Below are 20,449 nucleotides of genomic sequence, written 5' to 3' on the forward strand. Positions count from 1 at the left end.
TATTAAAATAAAGAAATAAATATACTGTTGGAAAACCTATCGGTATTATACAGCTACAGAATGCATGAATCCTGTATTGCAATAAACTAGATTTATTAAGAACACTGTCACAGTTTATTTCTCTCTTGATCTATATCTTCAGCATGCCCAGGGTTTAAAAAATGTTCATTGTTTCCAAACTGGTGTGAGGAACAATATTTTGCAGCGATCACTGCAATATGCCTGAGTTGGCATGCATTAAAGCTAATGTACTACAGACCCTCTGTTTTCACCAGGCTGTTATCTTTGTGAATTTTTGCAAGGCAAGTGTGTAACATTGTATAATGTTAAAGACACCTCCTTAATTACCTTAAAATGGCACCTAGTACAATGACTTGTGCTTGCTGTCTTCTATAAAAAAAAATAAAAAAAAAACCCAAAACAGTAAATGTGTTTTGTTAAAGAACCAAAACTGTCACCCCTAAAGTGTTTATTAATTAACGAAGTTATATGCACATGGAAACAAACCATTTGTGTAACAGTCCCTAAAATGACAATCTGAAGAAAGTTATTAGAGCAGAATAGATTTGTTTTTTACTACAATAAAAGGTAATACAAATAAGCTTATTTTGGAAGAAGAGTTGCTTTCATATATTTCTATTGTAGAATTGTGTAGCCTGTTATAAAGATTTGTAGTCCCACTAAATCAAAATACTACTCATGAAACAAAGAAAAACTTAAAATCAGGCTTTTTTTACATATTTATATATATGCTTAAAATAACACATCTGTTTGCACTAATCGACAGTGGAAATGTTAAGGTGGTTTCATAAAAGAACTTTCCTTTTTGTTTAAAAAGAGCATCATTCACACTGAGAGACTTATAGTCTGAATTGGGAATGTTAATTTCAAATTACAATACTGATCTTTTTAAGCACTCTTTCCTTGCATTTGGTTTCATACAGATCATTCATACATAGGTAACAAGTGGCTTTGGCCCTTCAAAACACCTAGCTAAGCCTTAGTGTAAAAATGAAGACTGAAGGGTAAGTGTACTAAGATGGGCCAGTCACAGTTCCTGTTACTTAACAGATAAAATCATAGGCATTAACAGATCATTTTATTTTATACAAAAGAAAAAAAAAAACCTGATGCACATTGCATCCTACTATTATTATAAAACTAAAATGGAGCTAATTCCCTTATTTATTCACAGAAAAGCTGGCCACTTTTCATTATTTTCCATTTACTGATTTTCATTACAGTAAAACATTGTAATTCACAAGTACTTCATCATATTCTAAAACTGACTGTAATGTACTCCCAATGAGGCAATCTGTGTGGGTCTGAATAATATAATTAAACTGAAGATACTTCATGTATTAGTTTAGTCTGTGAGATAAACATTTTTTAACAATTACTGATGTCTGATTTCACAAATGTCTCCACAGAATTACTAGATGATAGATTAATAGATGAATTAGAGCATAAAAAAACAAGGGATTGTGAATGCAGCCATTGTTTTTTTTTGGTGATCAAATGTGTGAATGTAGCCATTGTTAATTAAACAGAACACCTTGTTTCAATATGCTCAACCACAAAATGATTAATGGGATTTTCCCGGAATAAATGAGCAATCTAGGTCACAAAGCTTCCCTTCTGTCTCCTGGACTTTCAACGAAACTGCCTCACTGACTGCTCATCTTGGTTGTAGACTTTGCTAAGCCTTCAAGATGCTGGTGGGCACTACAGCTTTGCCTGGAGGCTGCCTAGTGTTGGCTTATTGGCACAGAACTCTGTCCACCAAGATGGTCTCTCAAGTACCTTACTGCCCTGAACAACAAAAAGGTTTTTATAAATCTAAACAAACAAACAAAAAAACATCCCTGTTAGATTATCTGTGCACAGCATGCATGCATAAATAAAACACATGTATGCATAGGTTGTTTGCTATTAGTTTTGAAACATTCGCTGCTGGCTTCACAGACCCTGATGTGGATTAATTAATGAAACCTTAGATACTACCTCTAATCATGGTTTGTGAAACCAGATGTAGCAATTTGATGTAACCGCTACAAAAAGTTGTGCAAATTGCACTTTGGTGATAAATCTGTCTAAAAGTGAATAAAAAGCATATTATTCAATGTTTTTAATTTCGTATGGTCATACATTTAACTGTAGTAGAATGCACAAATTATGAGTTTAAACAGTTGGTTTTCATTTTTATTTATGTATTTATCCAGGAATCATTAATATTCCCCAGTAATATACCCAAGAGTAGAGCCGTCTGGAAATTCTTATGTGGTAATTGTAATAATTTAATATATTACAATAAGCTCACACTCAGCCCTATCTCTGCCGGTTTTTCACCGTTTTAATTTATGTACACTACCGGTGAAAAGTTTTAGAACACCCCCATGTTTCCAGTTTTTATTGAAGTTTAAGCAGTTCAAGTCCAGTGAATAGCCTGAAATGGTACAAAGGTAAGCGGTAAACTGCCAGAGGTTAAAAAAAAAAGTTTAGGTTACCAAAAACTGAAAAAATAATGTACATTTCAGAGTTATACAAAAAGGCCTTTTTCAGGGAACAAGTAATGGGTTAACAACTTACAGCTGTTCTGCAGCAATGGAAGTAAGTTAAGCCTTGAAAGTTGATGCTAACAATTCCTACAGGTGTCCCCAACTTTTGTTGATTACTTACAAACCCTCTGTCTGTATAAAAGCACTGTTGGAACAGACTGTGTTACTACACCCTCTTAAGCATTATTTGGACAGTATTGTACTGCAGGAAGTAATATATTGCTATCATAATGGCAAGAAAAAGGCAATTAACAAAGGAAGACAGACAGACCATTATAACCCTTAAAAGTGTAGGTCTTTCCTTTAGAGAAATTGCAAAGAAAGCCAAGGTGTCAGTGAGTACAGTTTCCTACACCATCAAAAGGCACTTGGAAACTGGAGGAAACTCTGACAGGAAGAGGTCTGGCAGACCCAAAGCCACAACAGAATCAGAAGACAAGTTTCTGAGAGTCAACAGCTTGCGTGTTAGGCAGCTCACAGGACAACAGCTTCAAGCACAGCTTAACACTGGTCGAAGTAAGCAAGTCTCAGTTTCAACTGTGAAGAGAAGACTTCAAGCTGCAGGTTTAACAGGTCGAGTGGCAGTAAGAAAGCCATTGCTAAGATGGCAAAATAAGAAAAAGAGGCTTGCCTGGGCCATGAAGCACTGCCAGTGGACTACTGAAGACTGGAAGAAGGTCTTATAGACCGATGAATCAAAATTTGAAATCTTCAGTTCATCACACAGGGTTTTTGTACACCATCGAGTAGGCGAAAGGATGGTTCCTCGGTGTGTGACACCAACTGTCAAACATGGAGGAGGAAGCGTGATGGTCTGGGGCTCTTTTGCTGGATCCAGAGTCGGCGACTTGCACAGAGTGAGTGGCACCCTGAACCAAAACGGCTACCTCAGCATTTTGCTGCGCCATGCAATACCCTCTGGTATACATCTAGTTGGTCAGGGGTTCATCCTACAGCAAGATAATGACCCAAAACATACCTCCAGGCTATATCAGAACTACCTTAGAAGAAAAGAACAAGACGGTAGGCTTCAAATCATGGAATGGCCAGCACAGTCTCCAGACTTAAACCCCACTGAGCTGGTTTGGGATGAACTGGACAGAAGGGTGAAAGCAAAGCTATCTACAAGTGCAGCACATTTGTGGGAACTTCTGCAACAGTGTTGGGAAAAACTTTCCGAACAATTTTTGATCTCCATTGTAGAAAGAATGCCACGAGTGTGTTCGGCTGTTATATCTGCAAAAGGTGGGTACTTTGATGAGTAAAAAATTTAGATTAAATTTTGTTAAACAAAATGATTCCATGATTTCTTTTTTTATCTCCAATTGTTTATTTGTTCTATGCTTTAATTTCAAAGTACATTGAGACATTAAACTGCGTAAATTTCAATAAAAACTGGAAAAATTGAGATGTTCTAAAACTTTTGACCAGTAGTGTATGTTTAACTATTGCATAACTTATATCAAATAAAAGGCCACAAAATGTAATTTCATATTCTGTAAGTTGTAACAGGATCAGGTATACTATAAGTGGTAGAGATGAGAATATATGAGAATATAAGTTGCACCAGTACTTCAACCTACTACTTTCTATTGCTCTGTGCTTAAGCTTATAGTGTGCTGGTATTGTAAAAAACCAATATGTTTTTGCTTTGACAGAGTCCGCAATATGGTCTGCATTTTATCAACCCCCAAGATCCTGTCACAATAACAGTGCTAGCGCCCCCTGTGCCAAGAATTACTGTAATGTCTTTTTAAAGCAAGTTATATTTCCTTTTTTTAAATTAATTTTATTATAAATCAGTGCAATTTCTGTTTACAAAGTTAAAATCGATTAAAACCTACAGTCAAATCTAAAACAAGTAAGAGAAGCAAGTCTTTGGCTAACATTTTCATACACCACAGCTGAGTCCTAGCAGTGTAACCTCATTGTGGTTTTAATAGTTAGTCATAAACAGATCGGAGTGCTCTTAAAACTTCTATTCTAAATCCATCACCTGGCAGAGGAATTTTTATTATGGGTATTAATGAACAGACCTGCATTTTACTGCAAATAGCTTCTGCAAAGTGCATATTTAAAAATCCCCTTTTAAACACTGATTAAAATGTACAACAATATAAAACCTTAAAAACCAGTCTATACAAACCACTCAGTTCACTGGCCTTTTTATGTATATGAAAATACGTTTAAATTAACAGTGATCATGATATTCTTCAGACCAGTGCTTATTTTGCCATGTGTAGTTTGGGACCATCAAACCCATTAATTAGTTCTGAAATAATAATAAATAATAATAATAATATAATAATAATAATAATAATAATAATATCTTAATTTTTATATAGTATATAGTTTTTTATAAAGTCTGAAGTGTTAAATATTGCTAGATAATTGCTAGATGACAAAGTGTTTAAAATGAACCCATGTCAAACTGATTTTCTCAAGGTTGATTTTGTACAGAGGGCATTACATATACCACAACACATAAAACAGCAATAATATGTATCAACTAGAAACACAAACATGAACTTGCCTGAACTTGACACATCAAATGGCCTTATATATAATATTATTTCATTTCTTACCCATTTCACATGTTATTGTATGATTCTCTATTGCTGTTTCTTCTTAATCATTATCTGTCATGCTTATTAACTATCCCAAATAAGTATATCAGAGTTGTGCTGGCAACAGAACACAATACTTCATCTGTGGTTGTCAGTAGAAAACACAACACCTGTTTAAGACTAAAAATCAATTGCAACAAACGTTGCCGGGAACAACTAACCACATACATACTTGAATGACATTTGAAATAAATGTCAAGCACAGCAAATCCAAACCACAGCCTTGAATAATGTATCTGTATTCTGCTCTAACAGTTCTGGCAGGCTGTGAAATTCCAAGGGTCTCTGTCAGCAATGCTACCACATAACTGCCCCAGATTCCCCTGAATACAGGGTACAAGCTAGACCATGTTAAGTCATCTTCTTTGACTTAGGTTTTAAAACATCAGTCAAATGAAATTGATGATTATAACAAATGGCAATTGTCTTATGTGCTAACTAGCTCCAACTAATGTACATGTAGCGGAAACATTTTGGATAAAACTTTATTTTTAGTACTTCTTAATATTTTATGATTGACAGTTATGAAAGCAGTAACACACAAGAGGGTGTTGAAATATGGTCTAACATCCACATGCCAAAGGGTGGGGTTTGGCACAAGGGCTTATAAAATGGCACTACCCACCCGCCTTTACCCCTACCAAAGTGAACTGGTTTTCAAGTGAATCAGTATCTCTAAAGTCTCCATGCCATGTTGGTATGGTAACATATTTGTACAGGTTGGAACACTTAGCCAATGAGATCGCTCCCTCTTTTCTTGCGATTTTCATAAGGATGAATATAAACTATGGGTTACATAAAAATAAAAATGTCCATCAGGATATTTTGTGATTGGCCAGTTGAAACATGTTAAAAGGGACAAGGCACACATCTAGCATTAACCTACATGCTGTATGTAGAGGCAGTAGTGCAGTGACAGGAAGACAACAGCGAAAGACCAAAGAAAGAAACATGGAGAGATAAAAATGACAAAGAAATCTGGAGGGACACAAAAGAAACATTAGTCCTGCACTAGTGTAAACCACCACTCCTAATAATAATAACAATAATAATAATAATAATGTGTTCTGCACTACTTCACCTTTAGTTACATTTCACATAGCTCTACTGTTCCATTCTAATGGCTTTTTGGTTACACAGACAAAAATAGTAAACTCATATAAAATATGTATAAATATCCACCTAGTAAAAACTACATAACTGATATGTCAGGTGACCAAACAGAACCGAAGTCGGTCAACTAACACTAAGAAGAAAGAGTATATAGTATAATGTAGCTGTGAACACTGTACAAAATGTCTGGTAGCAGCTGCACAAAAGTTGTCAATAATAACTAGATTCAGATTGAGCACAGATCATACTAGCCTTATGTAGGGCCCTGGAAAATTCACGATATCACACATTTTACAGAAATTGCGTATTTGACTGCCTACCGTGAAAATATGCATTTTATTTTCCTTACGGTATTTTACATTACTCTTCACCTCCCCTGTTCATGTCATACTTTTCATCAAGTAGAAGCAGCACATGGTCCGGTGTCAATGACAGCTAATAAAAGGGGACATTGCATGCAGATGGTGGGCTTCTGTTTTGCTCAACTTGTAATGTGTCTGGATCATCTAAGAAAAGGTCCTATTGAGAAGCATCTTGACAGCGCAGTGCACAAAAACAAGAAAACCAAACTTGAAGTTCAGGCTAAACAATTACCAAACAAGCTGGTCACAATCACAGGATTGTTTAAAAAGAGCACAGAAAGTGGACAGGCACATAATGTGAACAGGTTTGAATTTGTGGAAGCCTTTGTGCAGCGAACATACCAATACAACAGCTGGTCAATGAAAAATTACAAAAGTTTTTTTAATGAAAAAAATCCCGAATTGCGGAGCCGTACCTAACAGTGACACATTCAGTATCTCCCTAAACCGTCTTTTAAAAAGAAAAACACAAAAGCTTCAGTTTTGTTATTTCAGGTTTGCAGTTAACGTTTCTCATGTGTTTAATATTTTGAGATTAAAGGCAACAAAATAGTCTATGGGAATTACACGGTCATTGCAATTAATGTGTCAACGTACGTTTTAAAGGTTTACAAAACTCGAAAATTGTGCTGAATTTGTGATCCAAGGTTGTTTTTAAAAAATCTATTTTGTCTGCTTGTCAGGTTTTTTTTTTGCAGCCAACACAGACCATTTTGAAATAGAGACTCGAGTTCCAATGTTACAATGTACTCATATATCCTCACACAATCTGGGATATATACATTTACCACCATTTAGTGAATGAGTTTTAGACCAGTATTCTGTATAGTACAGTATGATGTTTTCACTATGGTAGTATACAAGGTGTATGTTGTAATGATCCCTTATATATTCATCTTAGCTCTACGCCTTTAAGGTTTGGAACTCTTAAGAGACTGACGTCAAACTCCACCTCCAAACGGAGGAGATGCAGTGTGTGTGTGCGTGTGTATGAGAAGAGAGTGGAACAAGAACAGCATGGCAGTTAATAGTTGTGCAGGGATATGGGAACTCTTACAATATATATATATATATATATATATATATATATACACACACACACACACACATACACACACACACACACACACACACACACATATATGGTTTGTGCACTCATTGTGAGGATACAGTAAATATGTGATGGAAAATAAACTGAGGCCTTTCCAAAAGTCTAGACTTCTGTGTATTCACTTTCCTACACTTATTCTGGCAAAAACCTTACAGTGTGTTATTCAAAAGATGCTGCTTATACAAGACATGTAATTCAAGGCTTCTCAGTACTGCTCTATACATGGGTAGTGCAATTACATGCAGGCTGGCTGTTATGATTTCCATTACATGAGACTGGATGTTAAACTTCATACTGATTTGAACTCGGCTCTCGGCTATGCACCAACTAAGATATAGCTTTACAGTAAACTAATGTGATCCATCTGCATCTCCATCCACTTGCGTTGTTTTCCATCTGATGATGTAGATATTCTTCTGTCTGGTGTTGATTGCTGAAGTGTAATGCTGGCTCCAAGGATCAGCTCATTTTGCCTCCCAAGCGTATCAGCACACACAACAGCTGCAATGCTGGCTCCGGGGATCAACCCATTGCGGTCTCCCCAGTGCATCAGCATGATAACCATCTGGACTGAGCTAAGTAGGGTACATCTCTGGGGTCTTCAAGGCACCTTCCATCCTCTGTGTTTCATTGACTAGTCCACGACACCTCAAGAGAGCTCAACAGTGATTCTGGTGTCCCAGCATCACCCCCCTCCATCCCCCACTCAGCTCAGCCCAGCTTACTTACCAGTACATCAGCGTTGCTTTCTTTCTATTGTGCTTGAGATCCCCTTCCAGAATCTTTCCATCTCAACCACAGCCGGTTGCTGCTCCTTTCTGCTGCTTCAGATAAGTTCTTCACAGTGCGACGCAACTCTTGGCCACTGAACCTGACGTCTCTGATGAACCGGGTTGTAGAGTGTGCCACAAATCCTCGACAGCCCACCTCCACTGGGTAAACTGGGACTCTTCATCCTCGCTGTTCCTCTTCAGCAGCTAGTTGAGCATACTGAAGTTTCTTCCTCTCATATGCCTTACCCACAGCATCTTCCCATGGCACTGTTAACTTTACCAGATGAAACACAATGTACAAAAAATGCAGTACCTACTTTACCAAACAGTTTTAGAAATTACTTTGCTGAGTGTTAGCACTGCAGTACTCGTAATGTATTCAAAACAATGTAACATTTTTTTTTGCAAACCTTATTGTTCAGATGCATTTGTTACTTGCCAAATAGAATCATGATTCACTGGACATAAACAGAATGAGGTTGTGTCTCTGCTAAGCGAAGCTTTGTTTCCTGTTGAATTTTTACTTGGCAAAAAAAAAATTAAATTAGTTGTCAGGATTAAAGGGAACTTGGGAGTTTCAATGCAGCAATGCAGTCATTTTATATTCCTTATAGAAAGGTCAATGTTTACCAGTGCATTTAAAGGACTGCACAGGAGTTACGCAATGTTGTTCCTTACCTCACCATCTGCCTTGCCAATTGGTGAGTTCAGAATGAAGTCAGGAGGAGCAATGACATCTACCAAAGCAATGGCAACATCCTTCAACTATGTAAAAACAAGAGAACGTATGATTAACACATTAGCAAAGCACTCTCCAGCTCTAGAGTTACACTTGCACAAGTCATGAGAATATGCAGCACTTTGTGTAAAAACAGTATCATTCTATTATAGCAGTGGGGTCTGATGAACTCAAATTGTTTTCCTCACTTTATCCAATGATAAAAAGAAAAAATATATCAATAATACTCAATAATGTAATTTGAAAATAAATGACCAAATGGGTTTACAGGAAAGACTATATGAACCAACAGCATACTTGTACTATAGTAAAAAAATAAATAAAATAAATGGATGATGTCAAAAACAAATACTCCACTACCAACCACCATTTTGTATTGTTAGTAGTGGCACAAGAAGGTTGGTGTATGGAATGCAGAGGGAACATGGAGAGATTATTTTTTGGAAGGGGCTGTGTTGCCTTAGCATTTAGATAAAGCTACTTAAATGATTCTCAGCTACAAGTTAATCATATCAGTGAACAGGGAGAGATTTGCAAAAATACATCTTTTTTGTTACGTGACACACGATGGGAGAAACTGTTCAATTAAGGAAATTAAATGGACAGTCCTGGCCACTTTGCCATGTAGTTCTTTTTGATATATTTACATCTCGGTGCTGGCTTGTATTGTTATTATTGATACAACTTTCATTCACTTGTACTGGATGCAACATGTACCACCCATTCCACAGAGAGTATGTTTTTTTTTTTATCATGATTAACTGACCAAGAGTAATATAATTGTATAACAACACCTGAGAACAGAGACGAAGAATTGAATTTTGAATCATTTCAGCAGATTGCTTGCCAGAGTAGTAACCACCTGCAAATAAAACCAAAATACAACTGAATCACATGCTAACTAAATGTGTTTTTATTTTATTGTATTATTATTTTTTAACAACTGGAGTAATTGTTCCAGAAATGCAATACACTCTCTTAATTAGTCCAAAAAATAGTCTGTAACAGCAATCGAGTTTGTATTGCTCTGTTCAACTGTTTTAATTTTTTCAAAATGAAAACACAGGAAAAAATAACTTTATACAAATGTATAACATTCTATAAAAAACATGTAAGTAATTGTGGCAGGGCAGGGCCCTGTCTGTAAATATTGTGTGGTGATTTGGTGGTGGTTGGCAGGGATGGGGTTAATTTCCTATCCCTGCCAAAATACATGTGAGAATGTGGCTAGTGCTAATTGAGTAATTGATAATTAGGTTCCAGCCACATTCTAGAAAAAAGGGGGAAATGCCTTTGTTTGTTGGTGGTGTTTTGTGTTGAGGGTTTCTGTGTTGCTAAATTTGTTTTGTGTTACAAAGTTCAGTGAAGGCTCTGCCCAGCCTGAACAGTTTTTGTTTGACCTATTATCTTTGGCTCTGTGAGCAGTGTTTTGTTTGACTTTTTTTAAATTTATTTTTGATTAAAACAACGCAGCAGTGCTTTAACTGCAGTTTTACTGTCTTCGAGTCTCTGTCCTCCCAGCTATTCCCGTCACAGTAATACATTAAAAATATAAAATCAAACTACAAACTAAAATAGCAAGTTAATGCAAAGTTTGCATGTCAAAACCTATTTTACTGTTGCTTTACAGCCAAGTAATTACCCAAAACTGTGATGCAGCTTCTCTCAAAGGAAACCTCTATGGCTGAGATACAGAAAATATATTTGAACACACTGCACACATGACTGTAATAGATGAAGAAACACTGAAAAGCTTTATCAAGATGCCAGATATAAATGGTACATGTTTCTATATGCTCAGCTACATGCAGAAGGCAAGACTCTCTTTGGAAGCCTGCAGTGTGTGTAAACCAATAATACTTTTAAGTGAATATGACTAAGTTCACAGACAGCAGTATTTAATGCAGGTATTTATTATTTACATAATTCAAACTACATAAAGAATGTGAATACAGACAAGGGCTTCATGGCAATTGAAAAGTGACAATAAATGACCTGGTTGTGAATCTATAAAATACCTTGGTATAAAACATCCATATGAGTGTTGAGAGTCCACTGGCCATATAAACAGCTGACACACTTCAGCACTGGCTGTAGACTGGCTGGTGTATCAGAACTATAGCTATAATCAAGGTACCTCTGCAATAACGTGTGCTCTATAAAGGCAGTGGCTAAAGAGAGCCAGTAATAAACCTGTCCATCTATCTAACCCTCAATTGTCTCTTCTCTATAGGAAAGCAGCTACAACTAACTTCCGACAAAGTTAAAGATCAATCAAAGGAAATACTGTCTGAACATCTGGAGTGGGGGGGAATCACTCATCTCATGTTTCATTTAAAGCGTATGTTATATTTATTTATATTTACAATTAGAAAATACTTTAAAAGACTGAATGGTTTAAAATAAACTTTGAGAAGTTCACAGTCACGGTTTTAAAAGTTACTTCCTAAATTAGAGGCTCTACAGTGGTGGGATAGTGTCCTAAGAATGCACAAATAAATTGCTAAAGTCTTCATGAAAGAAAAATAAAATACTGTAGAAAAACATAATGTGCAGGAAGAAAAAAACAAGTAGAACAAGGTTATATTTCTAAATAATGAAATATTTAAAAATTATATTTGGGACTTCAAAGTGAGCTGGGTAAAAAGGCATTTTCATAGCTTTCCAGATATCAGAAAATAAATTAAATGGGTTCATTATCTTTGATCTGCTGCCATAACTGCATGTGTCCCAACCCCACGTCTACTCGATGTCAACCAAACCAAAAATTCAAGAATACTTCTTTTCAAATACAAGTTAATCAACTTTTTGGAGTCTGCCTATCTTTACATTAAAATAATATTTTTAAAAAAGCATGTGTAGGCTACAGTATATAAAATTTATATTTATCTTGTATATGAATGTTTTCATTTCTGTACCAAATTTGCTTCATAAATTAAAATGTGTAAAATATCTTACATGCAAACAAATCCTGCGTTGCACATTCTAAACAACTATATAATACCTTTAGTTAACAGCAGCATTTTATTTAGCTAATTGAGTACAGCTGTAAAATGCAATGAGTGACTTAATTTCTGCTACTGTCACAAGGAATCCAACTGCAGTTGGGTGGGGCACACCTTTGACCTACTTATGCACGGCTTGATCCTGACCTTGTTTTTGTCTGAAGATAAGGTAATGGCCTTGGCTTGCCAAGCTTCACATGACTTCCTGTATGGCACCAGGTGGGGATACTTAAGCATACACAAGAGAGTTTCTCATGCCAGACAAACCTGTCAAAAGAAACGCTGGCATGAAATGTGTTTGCCACCAATGAAAAACATGCATCTGCTTAGCAACCAGCTGTAATTTGGAAAAGTGTAATTTGCACGGTGGCTGGATTTAAATGAATGCAAGGTCTATTCCAAAACAAGATCTGGTAAAACAAACAAACAAAAAATGAATCAGCAGGGTTGAATGTGAAAAAGCAATTCCATACTTGATCTCACACCACTTATCATATATAGGACTTTATTTTCAGCCTATTGTGATGAAACTATAAAATATATGTATACAAGATTACCACATTAATGTAAATGATGGTGGCATTTTCACTTATTTATAAATCATACTGCATGCACAGTACTGATAGCTATGAAAAAGGGCATTCTAAAACAAAGGGAAAAAATTCTCAAGTCTGTTGTTCTTGGAATGCATATTTATGTGCCAGATCCAGCAAAGCTCTTCAAATGTAAGTTCATTTCTTTACTGTAGTCGCCTACAAAATGCTGAGCTGTCCGAGTCGGTCTTTTAGAGAGACACATGCAACATTTGTCTTGAACTTTCCTAGACAAACTGAATGATCTTTCCATAGACACTGAGGCACTGTGAGCACATAATGCCACAAAGGACATGACAGGCAGTGACTGGGTTTCACTCTGCCAGTAATCAAGTGCTGTTATGTTACAATATAACTATTGTTACAGTGCAGTCTAACCGCCCGCGACAAATATAACTGTGTATGACATGATCTTTCTCAACTTGAACCCCAACGCACTGTACTGTACACCTGAATAATACGCAGTGTAAATTATTCACAGCTCTGCCCCGAAGCAGGCTGCTCTAGCCAGAGATGTGAATACTGTACCTCCTCCACTCATTACATTTAATACACATTCATGAACTCTAATACATTTCCAACCATCATTTTTCTTACGTCCCCTTTCTATAAATTTCGATTATCAACGATGGAAATATTTTTTCATCGTTCTGTGAGCGCCAGGTGAAATCAACGTTTATCAACATGTACCGATAAAAATCGAATCCTGCCAAGCCTACACGTTAAGCATAGAGTGTTTATATAACTCAGCACATATGAATACACTATCTGAAATGATCTACACGGCTCTGGCAGGGGCAGCATCGTCAAGTTACTTCCACAAATGGATTACATTTCCTTTTATGAAACCCATGGTCCAAATTGACCTACATAATCACAGATTACAGTTGTTTACCAAATACAAAGCCATCTTACATCACAGTTCAAAGCAAAGGGTGGTGTTAAATTTTCTCAAAGTAGTTTCAATAAAATTGGTAAACATGAAGTTGACATCTCAAATGGTGTGTATATAATATTAGCAGTTGAATCACTTGCTGCTGTGGGGGGTGGAATGACAATTACATATAGCGTTACCAATGGAAATCAGTCATTGATTTTTTAGATAAGGGCTCACACAGCTGAACTATCACCGTGAATAACCTCAGGAGGTTACATATATTCCCTGAAGCACTTGCATGCTGTGTTCTTATGTACCGGAAAGATGCAGGACATGGTATGTCTTAATGAAATAGATGCCACTCTTCAGGATGGGAGAAACTATGAGATAACTGTGTATAACTATACAAGTTAAAATGAGATGTCACAGTACACTTGTTGTCTTTCTGATTAGCTCATTTGTCTGCATTGTAAGGGTGCTGTAAAATTAAGTTTATCCCTCAAAATTACAGATGAACAGAACATAGGGGTGGATAAGCTGAAGACTGGGCTTTGTTTACCTAGCTGTTGTTTCTTGCCTCAAAGTCTGGTTTTCCGGATGTTTTCTGCCAATTTAGTTTTTTGTAACTTTCAGCAGGAAACAGACCAGCCACTTGTAGGCTGCCAATGGAATTGGAGGATAAACAACAAATAAGGAAGGATAAATCAGGAGCCGAGTTATTGTTTTCAATAGAAAAACAAAAATGGCCTGCTGCCCAGAAAGAAATAGATACAAACGTATAAAAACAAACAAACAAACAAGAAAACATATATATATTTTTTAAAGACAAAGTTATAAACAAAAGGGAAATAAGCTGCTTTGTGTCTATAATTGTATCAACAGTTGTCTGGCTACTTGGAAAGTCTATTAACTGGACCCAATCACAACAACACAGTTCTTTCTTTGGCATAAGTAGTGCAATTTTCTGCATATATATTTTGTAACAGTTATATAGTGTAAATATGAACATCCCATTTTAACTGTGACTATATTAAACACCTGTTGTACTATACTCTTGTCCAAAATCTCTTATATTCTCCAGAAACTGCATTATCTGTCAGGACTAACCTATTGGGAAAAAGGACACATCTCTGTGCCTTTTTAGTTGTATTTTTTTTTATATCAATGGTCCCAATGATGTAAAAACATAGATACACAAATATACTTCCCTCAGTGCTCACTAGACGGCAGCATAATACATCACAAATCATTGTGCCATCTTGAGACCTATCACAAGGTGAATTTTTCTAGGCAGTAAATAGAGCAGGTAATATTCAAAATCAATAAGGAACAGAGGAGCATTTCTTAAGTGACATTTTCAGAGAAAAGTGATATGAATGTGGAACAGTGTACTATATGTTTACATAATTAGAAATAGGTCAATGTTACTCGTTTGTCACATACATTTCTGGTACAAATACTGTGAACCTAGCTTGAATAGTTAGATATCCAAGTATTTCATAAGACAAAGCCCTGTAACTTTAAAAAAAGGTAATGGTCATTGATGCTTCAACTCCTCTACATTCCTGCTAGCCTGCCTTGAAAAGTTTAATAGATATCTAACAAGAACAGTAGTTTTATACCATTGCAATTGGCTATTTCCTCTCATAAAAAAAAACAAAAAACTGTTGCATCCTTTACAATGCTTTCAATTATGGCCCAAAGCCTATTTTCAGAAAACTTCTGCTTACTTTTTCCATCGTTTACAGTCCCTTATTCTATCTATTCTTCTAGATCATGAAAAATTGTATCCCACAGCAGTTTTTCACCCACAACTGTTTTAACTAGAAACATGCCACCTTTTGCATGGTCACTGGAACAAGATGAATTCCCCAGTAGACATTAGAGCATTACACAGATTTTGAGAAGTGTGTTTTTGTCTTGTTACTTAAGTGGTGCTATCTCATTCCTCACATTTTAGATTTTCAACAGACACTTCTTCACACAACCCAGCTGTGAGATATCAAAACTGGGGACATGAACCAATATTCTCCATATGCTGGAACTACAGTTAAGGGAGTTGCTTGTAGCGTTACACTAGAGAGTTTGCTAATACTGAGTAATCACACACAGTATTTTATAGCACAATTAGTAACTACAAATAAAATGCATGATAGGTGTCAGTTACTATGTTCAAACTGTGTGCAGCAGAAAAGCATCTCATAACAAATGCACTTGTATAATTTCATCTAAACCCAATATTTGATTAAAATCCTGTTAGCCTATACTGACAGTTATATGTGAAATAACTTGTCACAAATGTCCATGCAAAGTTTCATCTAATGGCGAGTGGCTCTGCAGATGTAATGTTGATTTGTGAACTAATGATTAGCATGAACACAGTCTTAAGTGACCATACTGCATATTCAAGACACGTTACCAGCTTGTTCAAAAGCAAGTACATAGGGATACTTTATAAATAGTAAGGGGTCTAGATGTAAATGAACCTTGTCCCCTCACCTCCTCTGCAAAAGTAACATTTCCCATTTATTATCACACACACACTAGTGGTCATCTTAAACCACCTCAATTCAGAAATGCAACTTGAAAACAGACATTAAGCCTGGTTAAAATTAAATTATAGAAGCACAGCATTATAAAAATTATAAAAAGCACGCATCATGGGATATTAAACAGGTAGAATCCACTGAAGTCATTTTACCTCCCTGTGTGTGAGTGTCAGAGCCAATGTGATGCTCACAGTGTAATCCCAGCAAAGATCACCAACTTTACATGGATCTCGAGTGGGACACCCAGTCAAAGCACTTGCGTAGTGCAGGATGCGCCCCAGTCTGGACGTCGCTGGTTTGAGTCCAGGCTATTCCTTTGCTGACCAAGGACGGGAGCTCCAGGGGGCGACGCACAATTGGCCGAATGCCGCTGAGCATTCAAAGCACTTGCGTAGTGCAGGATGCGCCCCAGTCTGGACGTCGCTGGTTTGAGTCCAGGCTATTCCTTTGCTGACCAAGGACGGGAGCTCCAGGGGGCGACGCACAATTGGCCGAATGCCGCTGAGCTAAAAAAAAAATGGATACTACTAAATTGGGGAGAAAATAACAAAAAACTAATTGGCGACTGTGACGGAAAGATGAGTTCTGGTGATGAATCTTCCTCCCGACCTGTGAGGGCGCTAAAGAACGGGAGGAGAAGTATCTGGAAAGGCTGGCCTGACAGTTCGTTTCCGGGTCAGGGAAGTGGGTCAGCCTGGAAGGAAGCGCGACTCTGTTGTAAGACAGTATTGATTTGAAAGGTAAACGAGAGGCAGCTGCAAGTAATAAGGCAGCTGCAACCGTTTACCTAGATATCATGCGGGATTACATATAGGGGCCAGGGTAACGCTGATCTTCTCCTTCGTTTGGGTTAAACGAGTGGAGAGAGAGAAGGACTGAGAGAGGAGCTCTCAGAGTGGATTGTGTTCGTGTTTTGTATTGTTGTGTCTGTCCGTGTAACTGTCTGTTTTTGTATTCAGCACTAGACAGTTAACGCACATCTCCGGAGCTGTCGAAAGGAGAGCACTATCCGGAGCACCACTGCACTGAGCACCTGCACGTTTTCGATCACCCAGGACTGGTGACCGTACCGTTGTTTTTGTTCAGGACTGTGCCCTTGTTTTCATTATCCCCGTGCTTTACACATTGTTGTGTATTGCCGGGGATTTATTATTTTTGACGGTCGCCAGACCTGGAAAAGAGCAATAAAGCACTTATTCACTGAATCACCGTTGTCTGTTCATCACTCCTGCACCGCATCACCGCGACATCTGTCCCCCTTACCAACCACTTTGCCACACGTGGTGTCAGATCCGGGATGGACCGCAACGCACTGGCGGAGCTGCTGCAGGCACTGGAGATCAGACGGGATGCAGAGGAGAGACGGAGGGAGGAGCGCTATACGGCGCTCATTGAACGGGTAGGGCTGATCGTTGCTGCAGGAGCGACCCCTACCGGAACATCATTGATGTCGGCCCCGAAGGCACGGGCCATGAAAATGACGGCGGAGGATGATCCGGAGGCATTTTTGGTGGCGTTCGAGCGGCTGGCAACCGCGGCGGGATGGCCTCGGGAGTTCTGGGCAAGCCAGCTAGGACCTTGCCTGGTCGGGGAAGCGCAGGCAGCTTACCAAGCCCTGAGCGACCAGTACGCCACTGACTATGACCTAGTCAAGCAGGCTATCCTCCGTCGTCTCAACATCACCGCGGAGACCCACCGGACGCGGTTCCGCGAGTACCGGAGAGCCCCGGAGACACGCCCCAGGGTGGTGGCACAGCGGTTGTGCGACCACATGGTCCATTGGCTGACCCCAGAGAAGAAGACCGCTCAACAAATGGGGGAAGCCATTGTGGTGGAACAATTCTGCCATGTGGTCGGCGCCGAAACTCAGGCGTGGGTACGGCGCCACAACCCTGACACCCTGGAGGAGGCGGTCAAATTGGCCCAGACCGCCGACCCCGTTGGGCCCCCTTGCCTCCCCCCCAAGAAGACCGAGGATGGCCCCCAGCTGGGGTAGAGGTGTTGCCCCTGCCCCGTTGCCCTACCAGCAGCGGGACAGATATTTAACCTATGCCCCCTCTGTCCCTCCACTCTGTTTTAGGTGTAACCAGCCAGGACATAGGGCCAGGTCATGCCCCGCTGCTATGGAGTGTGACGTGGCTGCATGCAACTGGACACCTGGAACGGGTAAGCAGGGGGAAAACGGTTGGGAGGGGCCCTGTCTGATTGACGTGGTTTTAGGGAATGTGAAAACCCACGCGTTAGTGGACACAGGGTGTGAGCAAACCTTGATCAGGACAGCTCTCTTGGGCGGTATGTCGTGGCGGCCACAAGGTCAGGTGGCCATCTCCTGTATCCATGGAGACACGGCGGCATACCCCACCCTAAAAGTATATTTATCGGTAGGACCGATAAAACGTCACCTTGTAGTCGGGGTGGCGGAAAGGTTGCCGCACCCAGTTATTCTGGGCCGAGACTGGCCAAAATTCAAAGAATTGGTGCAAATAATGGCAGTCTCAGCCACACACGTAAACGTGGCAGAAAAAGGGAAAAAGGAACGGATTGGTGATGTGTTTCCTTTTCATACTGAAATGTTTTCCCCTCTGTTCCGTCCTAGAAAAACAAATAAGGAGAGACGGACGGCGAAATGGGAGGGAGCGTCTTTGAGACAAGGCTGGGGTCTGGTGGGAGAGTGCTGTAATGGTAACAAACGCCAGTCGAAGGGAGTGGGAACGCAGTGTGACCGAGAGAGCGAGGTTACTGGGCCGACTAGGGCAGAGGTTATTCCAGCCCCTCTCAATATACCGGACCCGTGGTACTCAAGCGCGGACCTAGTGTGGGGCCAAAAGAACGACCCGTCACTGGTGCACGCTTGGGGGCAGGTCCGGTCCATTGAAGGTAAGGATGTTGATGGCGCTGGGCCGCTAGTATATCCACATTTCAGTATAAAGGGGCAATTACTATATAGGGTAAACCTAGCCGCGGGCACAGGACAGCCTGTAACACAATTATTGGTTCCCCCGTCTTGTCGGACCGAGGTCATGAGGCTGGCGCATGATATCCCTTTTGCGGGGCACCTCGGAGCCGAGAAGACGAGGGAGCGAATATTGGCTCGATTCTATTGGCTCGGTCTTCATACTGATGTGTCGAAATATGTAGCCACATGCCCAGACTGCCAGCGAGTAGCGCCAGGTCGAGTGCGCCCCGCTCCTTTGGTCCCACTGCCGATTATTTCCACTCCGTTCGAGCGCATTGCAATGGACATAATGGGCCCGTTGCTACCTTCTGACTCTGGGTATACGCATATATTAGTAGTGGTGGATTATGCAACGCGATACCCAGAGGCAGTTCCATTGAGGTCCACTAGTGCAGCTGCAATAGCCACCGAGTTAGCACAGATTATGGCTAGAGTAGGGATCCCCAAGGAGATTTTGACTGATCACGGAACCAATTTTTTGTCCAATACGTTACAGCAGGTGTACAAAATATTAAAAATACGTCCCATCAGGAGGTCCGTTTATCATCCACAATCGGACGGTTTGGTTGAACGTTTTAATCAGACCTTAAAGTCGATGCTGAGGCGATTTGTAACACAGGAGCAGAAACATTGGGCATCGCTTCTTCCCTACCTCCTTTTTGCGGTGAGAGAAGTGCCGCAGAGTTCAACGGGGTTCTCCCCCTTTGAGCTCCTGTACGGCCGGCAGCCTCGCGGCATTCTCGACCTGCTGAGGGAGGGGTGGGAGGAGCACAAAGGCTCGTCTAAAAATGTAGTGAAGTATGTGCTCCTACTACGAGATCGGCTGGATTTGGTCAGTCGTTTGGCCCAAGACAACCTCAGATCGGCTCAGCACCGACAACAGCAGCATTACAACAAAAATGCACGGATTCGAACCTTTCGACCAGGGGACAAGGTAATGCTGCTACTTCCCTCATCCAAATCAAAACTGTGTGCTAAATGGCAGGGGCCATATGAGGTGATTCGGGCTATAGGGAAAGTAAATTATTAGACAGCCTGATCGCCGAAATGAACGTGAAATTTATCATGTCAATTTGTTAAAGCCCTGGCAGGCAAGGGAGGTCTTATTTATAGCCCCAGGCAATATGGAGGATGATTTAGGTCCCTGTCCAGAGACCCTGAGCACAAGAGTGATTTCTATGGGGGA

General features: G+C 39.5%; 1 pseudogene; it reads right to left on the bottom strand.

Moving 5' to 3' along the window:
• Positions 1-1,492: 1,492 nt before the first annotated feature.
• LOC121328799 overlaps positions 1,493-20,449 on the bottom strand; it is a 43,502-nt pseudogene continuing 24,545 nt past the window's right edge.

Source organism: Polyodon spathula, chromosome 2, assembly GCF_017654505.1.
Source record: "Polyodon spathula isolate WHYD16114869_AA chromosome 2, ASM1765450v1, whole genome shotgun sequence".
Taxonomy (NCBI): Eukaryota; Metazoa; Chordata; class Actinopteri; order Acipenseriformes; family Polyodontidae; genus Polyodon; species Polyodon spathula.